The sequence below is a fragment of the Garra rufa genome, chromosome 12 (genome assembly GCF_049309525.1).
Source record: "Garra rufa chromosome 12, GarRuf1.0, whole genome shotgun sequence".
Taxonomy (NCBI): Eukaryota; Metazoa; Chordata; class Actinopteri; order Cypriniformes; family Cyprinidae; genus Garra; species Garra rufa.
Genome location: NC_133372.1, coordinates 40,665,511 through 40,682,071, shown reverse-complemented (window position 1 = coordinate 40,682,071; position 16,561 = coordinate 40,665,511). Strand labels below are relative to the sequence as shown.

Sequence of the window (16,561 nt, the reverse complement as noted above, 5' to 3'; positions counted from 1 at the left end):
AAACTGGCCGCCGCGAGCCGCAGCTTTGTCTAGGAGGTTAACTGAAGAACGTAAAATGTCGGCGGTTTGGGCTCATTTCAAGATAAGGGAGGATGACAGCAGCAAGGCAGACTGTAAGTTATGTTCAGCTAAAGTGTCGAGAGGAGGAAAAGAAAGTACATCGTTTAACACCAGCAATCTCATTAAACATCTGAAGACGCATCATAGCGCTGAATACACACAGTTTAGTCAAGCTAAACAAGCAAATCAGCAGCCAACATTGACACAGGTTTTACAGAAGCGCGAGAAGATGTCAAGAGATAATCCACGGGCACTAAAAATAACAGAGGGAATTGCATACTTTATTGCACTTGATGACCAGCCATTGTCGGCGGTTGAAAATATAGGATTTCGACATCTTCTTGGCATACTGGAGCCGCGATACGAAATTCCGAGTCGCCATCACATTACAACCGCTATGCTACCGAAAGTGTTTCATGACGTGAAAAAGCAAGTCAGTGGACTGTTGCGTGACGTTTCGGCCGTCAGTTTTACTACAGATATTTGGTCAAGCAGTGTCTGCCCAATGTCTCTGCTCAGTTTAACTGTACAGTGGATTGATGACAACTTTTCTCTTCGCCATGCTACCTTGCAAGCAAAGCCGTTTCGGGGTTCGCACACCAGCAAAGCCATAGCAGACGCGTTTGATGGGATGCTTCAGACCTGGTGCATTCCGAAAACCTCTGTCCACGTCGTGCTACGAGACAACGCTAGAAATATGATTAAGGGCATGAATGATGCTGGACTCCCCAGCTTACCTTGTGCCGCTCACACTCTCCAGCTGGTGGTCCACGAAGGACTTTTGTCTCAGAGAAGTGTTGCTGATGCATTGGCTATTGGACGCAAAATCGTTGGCCATTTCAAACATTCTCCTCTAGCCTACTCCTGCCTCGAAGACATTCAGTTAGAGATCGGTCAGCCTGCAAAACGTCTACAGCAGGACGTACAGACCCGCTGGAACAGTACATTTTACATGATCCAGTCTCTGATTGAGCAGAAACGGGCTCTAGGAGTTTTTGTGTCCGAACATGAACTTCCTGATAATCTTACGGCTCACCAGTGGGCACTGCTGGAGAAGGTTGTAACTGTTCTGGGTCCGTTTGAGGAGTTAACACGAAAAGTTAGCTCTTCTGAAGCTATGGCAGCAGATGTGATTCCTGCTGTCACTGTACTGCAGCGATTTCTGTCTAGAGAGACCGACGATGACCATGGCATCAAAACTATGAAAGGGACTTTAGCTGCAGCTGTCAGGAGGCGATTTTCTGATGTGGAAGAACAACCCCTCTACAGCATCGCTACTCTACTCGACCCCAGGTAGGTGTGTGTGCGTCTTTCTGTGTGTGTGTGTGTGTGTGTGTGTGTGTGTGTGTGTGTGTCTGTCTGTCTGTGTGCCTGTCTGTCTGTGTGCGTGTGTCTGTCTGTGTCTGTCTGTGTGTGTCTGTCTGTGTGTGTGTGTGTGTGTGTGTGTGTGTGTGTGTGTGTGTGTGTGTGTGTGTGTGTCTGTCTGTCTGTGTGTGTGTGTGTGTGTGTCTGTCTGTGTGTGTGTGTGTGTGTGTCTGTGTGTCTGTGTGTCTGTCTGTCTGTGTGTGTGTGTGTGTGTGTGTGTGTGTGTGTGTGTGTGTGTGTGTATATCTGTGTCTGTCTGTGTGTGTCTGTCTGTGTGTGTGTGTGTGTGTGTGTGTGTGTGTGTGTGTGTGTGTGTGTGTGTGTGTGTGTGTGTGTGTGTGTGTGTGTGTATATCTGTGTCTGTGTGCGTGTGTGTTTATGTGCGTGTATGTGTGCTAGATAGTGAGTTCAAAGTTGCCTATGTATTGCTGAAAAGTACATTTTAGTATTTAATTTTCATTTAATAAATTATTTGATTAGGCTATGTTATTTTAATAAATATGTATTGTCAGATGCCTAATTTTCTCCCTCTGTTATAGGTATAAAAATCTTTTTTTCTCTAACACCAACACTGCTGCAAATGCCAAGGAGATGCTGATGCATGAGCTGTTGAGGTCGTCTGGAGAAGAGGAGAATCATGACCTGCACGAACCTCCTGCCAGAAAACCACGCAGGGACCAGGCAAGCAGCAGCCTGGACAGTATATTTGATGAAATAGCAGATGAGCAAGCACCAGTCTCTCTAAACAGAGCTCAAGTAGGTTCTACTGCACAATTAGAGACATACCTAGGGGAGACCACAATTTCTCGAGAAGACAAACCACTACAATACTGGGCAGTTAACAAAGTGCGGTTCCCTACTCTGGCCAAAATGGCATCCAGATACCTCTCAGCACCATGCAGTAGTGTTGACAGTGAAAGACTGTTCAGCTCAGTGTCACATATTGTGAATGAAGACAGAAACAGAATCACAGCTGATCATGCAGAGATGATTTTGTTCATCAAAAAGAACCTGCCTCTCATTCTCCCAAAAAGTACCTAAGCTAGTTCAGATCACATTGCTTACTGAAATGTTTGTTTAATTGAAACAAGGGTACTGTCACTGTGCCACATAGTTTAATTGTTGTTTCATTTAAATATGCAGTAGTTTAATTGAGACTTGCAATAGTTACATTGATGTTTTGTTTAATTGAAATATGTAAATGTTTAATTGAGACTACACAACAGTTACATTGAAATTTAGTTAAATTGAAAGCTGGAGACGCTGTCAAATATTTCATTGATATATTGTTGAGTTGACAGTTTTGACTGTACAATATGTTTTATTTATATTTTGTCAGTTGTGAAGACAGTGCCAGCATTGAGGCTTTTTGTTTACACAGAAATATATATAATTTATTTTTGATTTGAAATTGCCTACATTTATTTTTTTAATCATTATTTATTTTAGACTTGTTAAAAAAAATAAAAACAGTCTTCTTACCTGTGTTCTAAAATAATCTTCTGTCTTCTTTTCTGGGAGCCTGTAGTTACTTTTGCGGTAGAAATATCGGTATCGGTACTCGGTATCGGCAAGTACACAAATTCAAATACTCGTACTCGTATCGGTTTGGAAAAAAATGGTATCGGGCCATCCCTAGTATTATTTTAAGAGATTCCGCGTTAAACAAGTCATCTTTACACTTGAGAAGTCCTACCATTGGGAAAAAAAAAATAAAAACTTTGAAGAAAAAGTGTAAAAGTACACAGAACACAGAAAAGTACACAGTATATGATCCAAAATGACAAGGCTATCCTAGAAACGGATAGATATATTAATGCATATTTAAATATATATTCACATTTTTAGCATTTCAGCAGGCATAATGCGCTCAGTAAAGGCTCCATTTGGGCCTGCTGCATTGCTCTGTGTTTTGAAGTATGTGGTTCCCGATTTGATTGGATTTGATTCAATTCAATCTCTCAGTCTCAGGCGGCTGGAGAAAAGCACTCAAAAACAACCTCAGACCGTGACCCAGATAATTTGATTGGAGATTCATGCATAAAATATGGATTTAGGTTGCTAGTTCAGATTTGTTTTCAACTTACCTTGTTCCAAGTGTGTTCGAGGAGCGCTCGCTGTAAATGTGTGCCATTCGATTTTTTCCATTTCCACGCCGCAAAGTAACAAATAAATTCACAATGCAATTCAGTGCCGAGATTACCTGTCATATTGATAGCTATTCAAACCGGCTTGATGTAGCATTCATCATTAGTAGAATCATTTATTGATTTGACACATTCTGTGCAGTTTTGTAATGATATTTATGCATGAAAAATACAAAACAATATCACTTGTTTATACAGTGGCTCCGAAGAGTATTTGGATGCTTAAAAAACGCCTGAATGTGATTGCGGTGAATAACTTCTTTTAGTTTTTATTATCTAATAAAGACATTTAAGTCTCACTAAGTGTCTAAGCGCTTGCAGAGGCCTCTGTGAAAGTTACTTTAAGTTAAACCGAAAACATCACACAATGCAATACTCTCTAATGAACTACCTTTGCTCCATAATGTCAGCATGAGCAGGGATCTGTAGTCCACGTTAAATTTTCTAGTCATCATTATCACTTTCTAAGGAGTCGAAATGCCAGCATGACTTTTAAAGGCCTTTACAGATAAAGTGTGTAATTTTAGGGGTGTTAAAATACTTTTTCTTGTCCTTGCCTAAGCCAATCATAGCTTGATTCCACCATGAAGAGTCCATCTTCAGTTGACATAGCAAAAATCACCTTTAAAGACAGAAATACTGCTGTTTCTTGATCTCTCCTTGTAGCAGCAGTCCATAAATGGTGGCATCTGAGAGCGCCACTGCCCACAGAGTTTCTCCTGGCACTGCTAATAGCACCAGGTCACTTTTGATAGACTTTATCGCATCAGTCTTGCCAGAGATGGCGAGAGAGGGAGGGACAGTCTGGGGAATAGTGGTCTCAAACTGTTCTAAGCTAAATTAGGATTCCTCCGCTCGCTTTTGTCCCTCCGGTGTGTTTGTGAACAGGACCGCAGACGCTCGGGCTAAAAGAGCAAGTAATTGCCGCTGCAGGCGTCTTTTGTTCTGAAAGAGGGATACGGAGTTGTGAAGAGGCACTCACTCGTTTAAGTGGCTGAACCCACACTAGACAGAAATTGAAACAGACACGTCCTGTCTTTGGTGTGTGGCAGGTAAAAGGACAAGTTTGTCGCACTTTGTTTCCACGGACGTGTAGTCTAATAGGAACAAACACTCTAGAGCAAAACAGCTTGCATTTAAAAGTCGCGACCTGTCGGAGGTGAAATCACGGTTTGTTGGAGTGTGGCAGCTGTTATTGAACAACTTGATTAAGAAAAATAACCAAGCAAACAAAGAGTGGAAAAGCGTTTTCCCCTCTGGTCTAGCGTTTAATGGTCAGTTGGCAGGTCACAAAAAAAAAGAAAAATATATAAAAATATTGTCAAGAAAGGGCAGATTTTCCTTTATTCCACTGAAGCACAAGATGCCCCATAATAATAATAATTTGTATTATTTTATTTGATTATTTTTTTAGCCTTTTCACTAGCTCTTTTTTACCTTTGGATCCAATTTTATATACATTTGAAACCAAAAACTGTCCAAACTGTGTGCCTTGAAGCATTCAAACACTGAATGCAGAGGTTTCATTTGGTCAGTGCAACAAAATTCTTTTTAAAAGCATTATTTATATATTCATGAATATGATTAATTGCTTCCTAATTGCATAAATAAAACAGGAATAGCCTTAATCATGGGTTAATTAGTCTATCACCCTCTTGCTGTTGTTCTGTACAGTTCATCAGCGTCTGATAGCATTGATACTCTCGGTTGGAGACAAAACATTTCTCTCACGGCGGTCGGGAGTGTTTTTGAAGCGTCTCGCACTTCTTTCACGCGTTTTTTCAAATTCTCTTGCCGTTTCTTTCTTCATTTACACCTAACGTTGCAGTCAGCTGTCATGCGTTCCTTTGTTCTTTATGAAAAACAGAGTGCTCTGTATGAATGAAAACACTATAGACAGCAAAAGCGGCTTGTGTGATAGTTTTTTGTTTTATTTTTTAGTTTTTTTTTGCCTAATCGTCTTGTTATTACTTCATCAGACTGGAGGTGTTACTCTCGAAAGCAACATCTCCTGAAATAGTAGCGTTGTCGCCTCAAATACCTCCAGACGACTGGCTGATGCCACTTTTCTTTTGTCATTTTGTGCTGCACATTCTTTTATTCATTCTCGTTGGAGCGTTTTTCCTCCTGAGCCCCTAATGTGTAGATGATTGCCTCAGGAGGTTGTGGTAATCATTCATACCTGCGTTCATAATTCGTAATTATAAGCATCCATTTCACAATCTGTTTAAAACATTGCAGAAACTGGGTGAACTCAGCCTAAATTGTGAGACACTTTGTGCTTTTGTTCATCTTTTTTGTCTCCTAAGAAATTATGTTTTTGATCAGCCAGTTTGTGCGACATGCAGAAGTTGATTATAACAAATAAATAGATTTTTAAAATAAATCAAAAACAGCACAATTTTGCTTTTTCTACATAAAACATGAGTGGTGTGCGAAACTCACCACCAGAATGTGTTTTATTGGTTGCCAGGGTGTTGCTATGTGGTTTAAATCAAAAGAGCTTATGTCACAATATATGGTTGCTAATGGTTTGAGTGTTGCTGTTTTGTTGCTATGGCATTGTTAAGGGTCTAGAGTCCTGGGTGGTTATCAGGGTGTTGCTATGTGGTTGTTAGGGTGTTCTGGGTGGTTGCCAGGGTGTTGCTTACTGGTTTAAATCAAAAGAGCTTATGTCACAATATATGGTTGCTAATGGTTTGAGTGTTGCTGTTTTGTTGCTATGGCATTGTTAAGGGTCTAGAGTCCTGGGTGGTTATCAGGGTGTTGCTATGTGGTTGTTAGGGTGTTCTGGGAGGTTGCCATGTTGTTGCTTACTGGTCTAAGTCAAAAGAGCTTGTGTCCAAAGATATGGTTGCTAATGATTTCATGTGGCTGTGTTGTTGCTATGGCATTGTTAGGGGTCCAGAGTTCAGGCTGGTTGCAATGGTGTTGCTATGTGGTCGTTAGGGGTTCTGGGTAGTTGCCAGGGTGTTGCTTACTGGTCTCAGTCAAAAAAGCTCACGTCCCAAGATATGGTTGCTAATGGTTTGAGTGTAACTGTGTTGTTGCTATGGCAATGTTAGAGGTTCAGAGTCCTGGGTGGTTGCCATGGTGTTGCTATGTGGTCGTTAGGGTGTTCTGGGAGGTTGCCAGGATGTTGCTTACTGGTCTAAGTCAAAAGAGCTCACATCCTAAAACATGTTTGCTAATGATTTGGGTATTGCTGTGTTGTTACTAAGGGATTGTTAAGGGTCCAGAGTCCTGGGTGGTTGCCATGCTGTTGCTAGGTAGAAAGTTGCATGGTGTCCATGGTAGGGAGTTGCTAGGGAGTTCTAGGAGGTTGCTATGGAGTTCTGAGTGGGTGTTAGCACCTTACTAGGGAATCCTGACTGTTTGCTATGGTTCTGGGTGGTTACTAGGTGGTTGCTAAGGAGTTGCTAGGGAGTCCTGGGTGGTTGCCAGGGAGTTGCTGTGTGTGGTCATTAGGATGGTTAGTTGCTAGGTAGTTGCTTACTGGCCCAAGTCAAAAGAACTCAAGTCTTTCTGAGTGGTGATATGTCATTACTATGGCATTGTTAGGAGGTTGGTAGTGCGTTCTGGGTGGTTTCTACGGGGTTTCTAGGGAGTTCTTGGTTGTTGCTAGAGTAATGTAGTAAATGTGGTTTCAAAGGAATTTGGGTTGATTACTAGATGTTTTCTGAGGGGTTGGAGGTTACTGAGTGGTTGCTAGGACATTCTGGGTGGATGCTATATGGTTTCTTTGCAAAAGCAAGCTGTCTAGTTTCATCATGAATCATGTCTATAGCATATATGTGGTTGTTTCCTTCTAGAGGCCCAAACTTGGCAGAAATCAGTGTGTTCACACTTTGACCTACACTCAAAAAAGTCAACTAGCCACTTGTTTGATTTGCAAAAAACAAATATGTCTGATTAATACGATTATAACGAGTTTACTTCTGTTAAATGATTGATTCTTGTTAGTTGTAACTAAATTAAGAAATAATCAAATGAATTAGATCAGCACTTGTTGATTCAATGAGCCCGAGTCGCTTCATATCAACAACTCTCTCTGATGAGTCACTGCGCATGCGCAGTACTGCGACGGAATCACGTGGGTACAGACGGCTGGAAGCGCCAGCGGTTTGAACTGCTGCGTTTAAACGTTCTTCATCCTTGATATTGAGGGTAAGTACTTTATTGATATAATGTTCCAGTTTGCACTTAGTAACATGGGATAATAAGGAATTACACACTGTAGCGATGTTTCAAAGTAGGCTTATGTAAATTCCGTTGTCTTTGTCGATACAAGTTTCACCCTAACGTTAATATATCCGCTACAATTTGTGCATTTCTGTCACAATTCAATGCTAACCACGCCTATTAACTAATAACTATTAACTACATAACCTACGTTAAACCTGAAGTCTACTCCAACATTGGGAGAGGAAAACTGGAGGAAAGACTGCACAGTCGAACACACCATGCACTCGTTTTTCTGTTTGTAAGTTAATGTAATGCTATTTATACGCTTTACCAGTGTTGCCAGATTGGAAATGTCCAAGTATCGTACCAGAAGCTCAAAATTATCGTATTTGGGAGAAAATTATCGTATTTGAGTCAAACGTTCAAAATAAAGATATTTATCTAGATGTTACAGCTATTTATCCTTTTCAGCACTCATGCTAAACTATCTTACCCGAGTCAAACGTTCAAAATGAAGCTATTAATCTAGATGTTACAACTATTTATCCTTTTCAGCACTCATTTTCTATACTTTATTGTTAAACTAACAACCTCAGTTTTGAAACAACTGACCTAAGTGCGACAGGAACGTTAACTTGTGCTCCTGAGAGAGAGCCATTCTCCACGATGATATTGGTTGAGAAGACGTAAGAACGGATGAAAGACATGCGTAACGCCACGTTCATGTCTCCTCACAATCATGCAGGTAGACGTAGGATCCACACAGCTAGATCTTTGAGAATAGAAGCTCTATAATTAAAACGACCATGGTGTCACAAAATTCTAAAATTATCGTACATTGTGGTATTATTGATCGTACATCGTACAGAGGTCAAAATTATGGTACAAATACGATAATTATCGTACGTCTGGCAACACTGCGCTTTACTTTTACGTAACTTGTTGTATGTTGAATCAGTATGCACTTCTCATCGCTCTTTTTAGTCTAGCTAACGTTTATAGAGCTTTTTTGTTTGTTTTTCTTGAGTTCCGAAATGTTACATATTGCTACCCAGCTTATTGAATACAGTTTGCAAAAATTGTCAAGTAAAATCTATAATGCAGTCGACCATATATATTAAATGTCCTAACAAATTGCAGTTAAAGTTAAAGTGATTGAATAGGTATGCATGGTTTTATTTGGGAAATATAGTATATAACTTATACACTTTGTTTGTTTTGTTTTTCACAGCAGAAAAGAAAAAATACATCGCATAGCTGTCCCCATCCTCTTCTGGTGTGAACCTCACCTTTACATGGTAAGTAGTTTTTTTTCAAAAAACACTCACATACAGTAATGTATAACTAACTATCCTTGAATACTGAACTTTTCTTTCTCTTTCAGTGACGTGTATGTGGCAGTGCAGGAAGTGTTGCAAAGGAGAGTTGCAGGTACAAATTACTTAAGCATTATAAACTAAACATTGCTTTGGAAGTGGCAGTCTTTATGTTTGTGTACAGTAGTCAACATTTGAAGTGGATTAAAACCTTTTTAATAAAACTGTATTAAGGTGGGATATGGGTAAGGTAAGGGACAGGTTTGGTGTTAAGGGTGGGTTTTTGACCTAAGGACAACTTTTAATTAACTTTTTTGTTGACTACTATATATTTAAATGATGCATGCACATTGAAGACATGGGCAGGACTTAAAACCCATGTGTATAGAGTTCACCTGTTACATTCTACACAGACAGTAACACGTTCAGTACTCTTAAGCTGTGCCGCCGCTGAAGTTGATGTAAACTTGTCTCCACCCTACAGGATGACACTGTACATTCCGTACCAGAGAAGCCTGTGTCATCAAGTCTCTGTGCATCTACATCTACTTGAATGAAGACCCTGAAAAACCAGTCAAGGCATATTTGGTGAGTTGATGAGAAAATTTCAAAAGCCATTCTGTACTTGGGTCATGTTTATCCTTGTTTGCTACAACAAAAATGTGACATGAGAGAACACTTAACTTAAAATTGACCTGGACAGATTGTTCATTAATAGGAAACTACTGGTACACTTAGACAAAGTTCTTATGTGAATTGGTTGATGTACTAAACCAATAATTTTTTTATTCATAATGGTTGATCTCTCTTGGGGCCTAATTTACAAAACTTTGTGTAAAGCCCTACTAAATATATGAATTGATCTGAAATAATAATAAGAAATAAATTAAACAGCATCAGAAAACTATACTTGCGTGCTTTTTTTATTGGAGTGCTTTATATTCTATGGTGGTTATAATGTTTTAGCAGCCTCATTAATTTTAAATATGGTTGCCAGATAAATTATAACTTTATATATATATATAAAATGCACTGCAATAACACACCAGCACCCACTGTGACCTCAATAATAAACAGGAGAATTATCACTTTTCTGACAATTTTTAACTTAAAACTGAGAAATTATAACCTCTGATTCACATCAGAGCTCCTGTATTGGATTTAAGTTTACTGTACAGGTGTACATAATAAAGTGGCCAATAAGTGTATAAGCAATTCTTGTAATAATTATTTTTGTTTGTGATCTTTTATGTGTTTTGCCCCACAGGATTCAGACATCGAGTCAAAATGTACCATGGAGCAAACTGTGGCGGGAGTGTATGTCATACTGAAGGAGGGAACGCTTCCTAACAATGACGCACAGGACATTGGTGTCCTAACTGAAGGTGTGGAAGTCAGGCTTGTGCTGTTATTTGGACTGATATGCTGTTTGAATCCTGTTTTACAAACACTCAAATGGATTGGAGACTTAAAGTGCAGAAAGCAGTTTAAACTTATTTGTATGTGTATGTTAAAACTGAATAAAAAAATAAAAATGTTTAATTGTTTGCATGTTTTATGTGGTTATTCTGTAGATGTAATGTTTTGGTTCTTAGTTCTTTCACCTAAAACAAATCTAATTGAAACAACAAGATGTGTATTAATTAAAGTACCAAAACTATACATGAACAAGACATTAACTAATAGATGTAACAAGGCAGAATTTTGTTGAATTGAAGTGCTTTTACTGACATATTTGACTAACACGATTCAAACATTTTGATTCAATTAGTTGGAAAGAAGCTACACTGACATGTTAAAACAATGTTAAATCTACAAGTTTAAATCACATTCATATAACATATTCAAACCTTTTCAAGTTTATTAGATTGGTTTAGATGCGTTTTGGGTGCTACGATTAAATCATGTTCATTGAACAATTTATTTTTTTGAGTGTAGTTAATAGTTAGAAATGTGTTCCTAGGTTGCAGCAACTGTTGCCATCGACAGGATTAGCTGCAGGCGTGTCGAGATAACTGCTGTAATAGCTAACTAATCCATAACATGCTTCAGAATTGAGTGAGTGACCAACTAGAAATCGTATTGACTGTAAATCTGCTGTCATATGGATTAACTCTAGCAGGCATGGCGAAAAACTGAACAGTGACATGAAATCCATATTCTTTAACTTCTCTGGCTAACCATTAGGCATTTGTCATAAGAGGCCCATGTACTTTTTAAACACATCAATGAAACCTTGTCACTCAAGCTTAGTAAATTGCAGTCGGTTGGATTTGTCTGTGGAGAATTAATATCTTATTTTTGCTTTCCCTTTCTTTCAAAACCGTCATACATGATTTCTCAACAACAGCCTTTCGTTTGGTTCCAGAACATCCTAACCACTTTAGCAACTGCCTTACAACACCCTGACAATGAGCCACAGTCCTTTAGCATCATTGTACAGACCAGCACCACTCATGTTTTCCTTATAAAGTCTAAAAATCCAGTTTAGATATTCAATTTGCAAACAGCAATATTAAGTTAATATTTAGATGAAGACTCCTCTCTCGTTTTCACTCGTCACTTTGCAGTTTCCCCTGAGCTGCAAAGACTTCTTTTTCATACCATTTTTCTCAGCCTTTCTCTCTCCGTCATTACACGGTCATCGTAAAAAGCCTTTGACAGTCTGTCAGTGAATTATTTGACTGGAGGGGCAGACAGTATAGCTCAGCTGTCACTTCCTGTAGGGATGTTTCCCATCAGCCAAGACCCCCTCCTATTATTCCATTCCCCAAGTCCCAGCGCTCGGGCTGCACTCAGAAACGAAGTACAGGCCCTCACCTTCATTCCTCTCACTCTTTTCTCTTACGAAAAGTACTAGAGCAATACCATGGTATATCAGAATTTTGAAAAACACTTTGGATAAATTTAGACATATTTACTATTAACCAAGAGTTTTGCCTGGACAAACTCCTAATTTGTTGCTTACTGATAGTAAGGTAGTTGTTGTAGTAGATACAGTATGTTTAGGTATTAGTTAGGGTTAAGGGATCTGGAATGTAGGAATGCAGAATAAGGTATTAAAGGATTAGTTCACTTCCGGAACAAAAATTACATATAATTTACTCACCCCCTTGTCATCCAAGATGTTCATGTCTTTCTTTCTTCAGTTGTAAAGAAAGTATATTTTGTGAGGAAATCATTTCAGGAATTTTCTCCATATAGTGAACTTCTGTGGTGCCCGCGAGCAGTTTAAATGCAGCTTCAATAGGCTCTAAACCAGGGGTGGGCAATTATTTTTCTCAAGGGGCCACATTAGAAACGTGGTCAGTTTTTGAGGGCCGAACCAATACACAACTCAGTTTTGCCTTTATTTCTCTTAATAAAAAAAGAATAAATGAAACACTACAGTGAGACTGAAAATATGGAGCACACAAATGCATCCCAATTTAATAAACATTCATAAAAACAGTTTGAAAAATGTATTTTGAAGTGTAAAATACTAGCAACTTTAAACAAAGATGCAAGTATATGCATTTCAAAAACCAGCATCACAACATCAACTTTTTATAAAAAAGCAAGTAATGCCCCAGTGTTGTTGTTTTTTTTTTTTTTTTTTTTTTGCTCAATAAGAGAAATCTAGCCTGTGTTAGGCTTGAACAAGTGCACTTAATTCTGGAAATGCAAATTTTTGTTTCAAAAGCTATTAACTTTATACAACAATTTGTGTTTTAAAGACCAGCATCACATACACACAAGTAAAACACTGGGGGTACTTATTGCTTTTTATAGGAAGTATATGATATACTTTATATAAAAAGCAATAAGTGCCCCCAGTGTTTGATTGTTTTACCTGAGAATGGCTTACTTTTTTCACGATTTTGTGGGATATCACAACGCTGGTTTTGATTACTGCATCCCTCGATATATAAAGCTTTGTAAAAAGTCCTTGCTGCTTTTGTTCTGTAGGCCTACCTGTTTAAATGATGCTGTCACCTGAAAATATTTAGTATCTAAAAGGAACAAACTAATTCCTTGTGAACTATAATTTACTGCTCGTATCCATTGCCATCATCATAGCCTTCACAATATTTCTGATTTGAGTGATCCATCTCTATAAAGCTAAATATGTTTAACATGTGTATTCCTGCTTAATATTAGGGATGCAACAATACAGTTAGTCCACGATTCAATACGTACCTCGGTATATATCTTGCCACTTCAGTGTGTTTTTTTTTTTTGGAACAAATTAACTAAATACTCCTGTAAACTTCTGCACACTAGATAAAGTGTGGTTTAGTATGTGTCTGCTTAATTTTTCTTTTGAGAGAGGTATAATTTTTTTGATTTTTACGCAAAATAGAATGGGTTTCATTCATACTGGATGCCAGAGGGCGCCCTTGTGCAAAAACAAAACAAAACATATATGCATCAAAGAAGTAGCGCTAATAACGTTCCGTTCCGGGATGCACTTTTTTCCAGGGGTTTCAGTACAGCGTAATCGATACTGCGTCACCAGGCAGGCGTGGCCTATTTGAGAATTTGCATAGGTCACCGATCATGCGCAGTTTCGTGCACTTCATATTCATATATCATGAAATACCTGTCCACGATCGCAGGGGTTTCGTGCACTTCATATTTATATACAGTGTCTTGAAATACCTGTCCAAGATCGCAGGGTTTACGTGCACTTCATATTTATATTCATATACAATATCTTGAAATACCTGGCCACGATCGCAGGGGTTTCGTGCCAGATACACTTCATATTTATATTCATATACAGTATCATGAAACACCTGTCCAAGATCGCAGGGGTTTCGTGCCAGATACACTTCATATTTATATTCATAATGAAATACCTTTTCACAATCGCAGGGGTTTCATATTTATATTCATACACAGTATCATGAAACACCAAGATCGCAGGGGTTTCGTGCCAGATACACTTAATATTTATATTCATACAATATCTTGAAATACCTGGCCACGATCGCAGGGGTTTCGTGCACTTCATATTTATATTCATATACATATACAATATCTTGAAATACCTGTCCAAGATCGCAGGGGTTTCGTGCCCTTCATATTTATATTCATATTAGGGCCGGGACTTTAACGCGTTAATTTAGATTAATTAATTACACAAAAATAACGCGTTAAATTTTTTTAACGCATTTTAATCGCACTTAATTTTGCACCGCGGAACGTTTCTCACTGGATGAGTTTAAGCGGACCGATTATACTGGAGCACCAACTAGCGTTCAGACAAAGGAATGCGCATATCACCGCAGCACATCGAGCCTCAAGTATCACCTCAATGCTTTTACAGAAGGTCTACCTAACTATAGGGTACCTGAATTTCTGAAATCTAGGCTAGTATATTTCTAAATATCCCAGTGTTTCCCCTACCATTATCTTAGGGGGGCGCGTTTACAATGTCTCCTCCAAGAAAACACGGACTGGATCGCGGACTCCATTCATAAAAAACGAATTTACTATAGCGCGGAATGCCACGTAAATTCGTCGATTTTTGGATTGATAAATCAAAAGTTGGTCTGTCACTTAATTCAAATCGCGATATGGACTAGTATCTGTGAAAACTGAAATGCAAAAAGACCGTTTTAATATGAATCCTGCATGTAAAGTTTGCCTCTTTATGTTAGAATGGCAGAGACGCTTTTTTTTTTTTTTTACTGCACGCGTGATGCTCCCGTTAATTTTTGGCATTTGCATCTCAAATGAACAGATAGATAGTGTGTATCATACTTTACACACAGAAACTTCACGGCAACCTGTCAAAATAAAAGTACGGTTTAACATGAAACAGAACAATATTCCTATTTAAATAATTGACAAAAAACAATATATATCATAAAAAATAAATATAATTGTAGAAAAAAATACTACGATTTTTATTTAAATATTAAATTATTATTATTTATTGTTTTTAACAGCAAACCTCTGTTTGTTTGCCAAAAATTAAAAAGTTTTATTTTCATTTGATTAAAAATAAATAAATGTTTATGCTTTCAGTTGATTATGAGAAAAATTAAAACACAAGAATTTCTTTAGAAAAAAAAATAGCAAAAGATTGTAAAGCCCTATTGTTCAAAATGTTAAAATAGAGAGTTTTGGATTTATTTTTTCACTGAGATAAATGTTTTCGTTATTACACAAAGTAGGGTAAAGTACCGAGAAAAAAAGTATGGAAACCTAGGGGAAACACTGTATCCTATTGCTACACTTAATGGCAATATTGCACTGGTCTGTTGGACTTGGTTGAACAAAAATAAACAGTATTTTGTTGCTTAAGCTTATGTATTCAGTCATTATTCAATGGTATACTAAAAATCCATATGAAAAAACTTACTTCTCACTGTTCTCAGGTCAAATATTTATATGCGATTAAAATGCGATTAATTTCGATTAATTAATTACAAAGCCTCTAATTAATTAGATTAATTTTTTTAATCGAGTCCCGGCCCTAATTCATATACAATATCTTGAAATACCTGTCCACGATCGCAGGGGTTTCGTGCCCTTCATATTTATATTCATATACAATATCTTGAAATACCTGTCCACGATCGCAGGGGTTTCGTGCCCTTCATATTTATATTCATATACAATATCTTGAAATACCTGTCCACGATCGCAGGGGTTTCGTGCCCTTCATATTTATATTCATATACAATATCTTGAAATACCTGTCCACGATCGCAGGGGTTTCGTGCCCTTCATATTTATATTCATATACAATATCTTGAAATACCTGTCCACGATCGCAGGGGTTTCGTGCCCTTCATATTTATATTCATGTACAATATCTTGAAATACCTGTCCACGATCGCAGGGGTTTCGTGCCCTTCATATTTATATTCATATACAATATCTTGAAATACCTGTCCAAGATCGCAGGGGTTTTGTGCCCTTCATATTTATATTCATATACAATATCTTGAAATACCTGTCCAAGATCGCAGGGGTTTCGTGCCAGATGCACTTCATATTTATATTCATAATGAAATACCTGGCCACGATCGCAGGGGTTTCGTGCCCTTCATATTTATATTCATATACAGTATATACAGTATTTTGAAATACCTGTCCAAGATCGCAGGGGTTTCGTGCCAGATGCACTTCATATTTATATTCATAATGAAATACCTGTCCACAATCGCAGGGGTTTCGTGCCCTTCATATTTATATTCATATACATATACAGTGTCTTGAAATACCTGGCCACGATACCGTTGTAAAACATGATTTATTTTCGTAAATAGACTCTACACGTTTTACATTTCTGTCTGTTTATTTGTTTTCGAAAATCGTTTAAATGTAAGATTTTAAAACATAAAAATAACCTGTATGACTGTGTTGTCCTTCATTATCCATCAGTGCTGATCCTAGGTTTTGAAATGCCCGCGCAAAAAAACTTCCTTACTGCGCATGATCGGTGACCTCTCTTAATAAATTTTTTTTTTAGAAAGGGGCGTTTTCCCAACG

At 38.0% G+C, this 16,561-nt stretch overlaps 1 protein-coding gene and 1 long non-coding RNA gene across 2 annotated transcripts in view; both read left to right on the top strand.

Moving 5' to 3' along the window:
- Positions 1-16,561, top strand: part of ptprt (protein tyrosine phosphatase receptor type T) — a 335,410-nt gene that overhangs the window by 216,378 nt on the left and 102,471 nt on the right. The window lies entirely within an intron of this gene.
- LOC141347497 (uncharacterized) lies at positions 7,478-10,620 on the top strand. The gene is made up of 5 exons (XR_012357370.1): positions 7,478-7,739; positions 8,989-9,055; positions 9,142-9,188; positions 9,558-9,661; positions 10,341-10,620. It is a non-coding gene; the product is annotated as an uncharacterized lncRNA (long non-coding RNA).